Consider the following 2,239-nt stretch of genomic DNA (forward strand, 5'->3'; position numbering starts at 1 on the left):
GAGAGAGAGAGAGAGAGAGAGAAAGCGAGGGAGGGAGAGAAAGAGAACGAGACCGAACGAAAAAAGAAACTCCACAGACAGTGTAAAACATAACTCCTTTCCTTGCACCTCGAGCAACCCAAGACGTCATTAGCGTTATTCTGACTCGTGCAAAACAGACCCGGCGAGCCCGCGACACTTCCATATAAAATGGGGCCCCGAAATAAATGCAATATTTGGGGGACATAATTTGTATTTCGTCCACACAATACTCTTTTTTCTTCCAGTTCATTTATTCATTTAAAGACGATATTTCCCATCTGTTCATCCACAGGTCTCCCACGTTGTTCTTCAAGCCAAGCCGGTAGGGACTATACCTCTAAATAGAAGAAGGAAAAAAATGGAGAAAAAACCATATTTAAAAAGCGGCGTTAAAAACTAGCCTCTGTCTCCCAAGAGATGAATATCAGAAGTTTTAATGGGGCCGTGGCGGCTAGTCCGATAACATTCATCCCATAAGATGAATAAGTTCTAAGGGAGAGAATATTAATATTTACTATACATTTTTTCTTAACCCATAAATAAAGGGGTAAAAAAAAAAACCACCAAAAGAATCGGGGAGGGCAGCAAGAGTTGTTTTGAGCGACAGACTGCTAGAGAGTGACAGGACACGTCGCCAGTTGTATACCAAGCACGTGTGAAAATGTTTACATCCCAGCTCGAAGTGGCGGAGCTGGGCGCTGTGCGTGCTTTTGAAGAGTTTGTTTCCTGGACGGTTCTAGATTATTTTCACCCAGCTTTGTGATGACGCGCGTCATGACGTGCGTGGGAGAAGTTCTTTTAAAAAACGGTACATTTTGTACCCTGGTCACTTCTGCAGCTGACAGTGTATTTACGAGTAGTGTTCAGAGGACCAACACCCCCCCCCCCCCCCCCAAAAAAAAATAAAACAAACCCCCTAAAAAATGGAGGGGAGGGGGGTGTTAAGAAAAAGAGCATTGTGTGGAACAGACAAAAACAAATTTTGTTTAGTTTTAGTAAGAGTTTTAAGGCACTTGCAACACAATTAGGTCATATAAGTGCCGAAGATTTGCGGTGTTGCAAGAAAGTAATATACAAAGAAAAGAATGACAGACATTGACGACATTTTCTGATGTTTGATGGGAAAGAAGGATCAGACAAAAACAAACAACAACTCAAAAGCTAGAAGCAGAAACAAAAATGCAAGGAGCTTCTGGACCAAAAGGTTCCATTTCGGCCCTGAAGGACCATCTTGAGGCATGTCGGCCTATAAGAAATCCTCAGGAAAGGGTGGTATTAAGTAGATATAATAATATCGTATTCATCATACTGGCACTACCAATTGGGGAAAAGGGGAAACTTCAGCTAAAAAATTTGTGTCACACAAATTAAATGGTTTTAAAAAATAATTTGATTGTTACGTTCCGTTTGGCAGAAACAGGTCACTTCAGAGGCCAAACGGACTCAAACGACCGAGGGGCAAGATCCCATTACTTCATGGCGACATGTGCAGAAACTTTCCCGGTTCTGGAAAACAGAAAACAGCCCGAGGGGTTCGCGTTTTGAGTTTGGCAGTGTTATGAAAAAAGCAGAAACCACTCACCGAGGCAGCGAGATAGTCATAGATATACACACGTTTAAACAAAGAAAAGAGGCAATTAAAAGCCGTCTTCGGATTTCGGCGGAGGTCGTGTTTATTTTAATAGTAAGACATTTGGTACTGGGGTTCATTTCACGTTAGTACTCGGCAGCAGACTCTGGTGGTGGGAACTGAGGGGTATTTGTGAAAGGGCGTATCTTTTAGTTTAGTTTAGTTTAGTAGAGGTTTTACGGCGCTCGCAACTGCATACGGTCAAATGAGCGCCAGAAGATTAGAGGTGTTACAAGAGAGTAACAAACATTAAAAAGAAGAAGGGGAGATAAGGGCGATAGATGTTTGATAGGAAAAAAGAAGCAAACCACATCAGAGCACCCGCCAACCACTTACGAGGGTATTTGTGAAAGGTTGTATCTAAGAAAGGGTTAAAAAAAGTGCGAGCACGTGTAAATTTTGGGGTAGGATTTTATGAGTGCGCATTGGTTTTTGCTTTGTTGTTGTTATTTGTTTGTTAGGGGAGGTTGGGGTGTTGCTTTTTGTGAGTTTTAGTCGTTGTCTAATGGGTTTTTGGGCGAGAGAGAGAAAGAGAGAGGGAGAGTGAAAGAGACAAACACAAACACACACACACACACACACACACAC

This window comes from Aplysia californica, unplaced genomic scaffold (assembly GCF_000002075.1).
Source record: "Aplysia californica isolate F4 #8 unplaced genomic scaffold, AplCal3.0 scaffold00669, whole genome shotgun sequence".
Lineage (NCBI taxonomy): Eukaryota > Metazoa > Mollusca > Gastropoda > Aplysiida > Aplysiidae > Aplysia > Aplysia californica.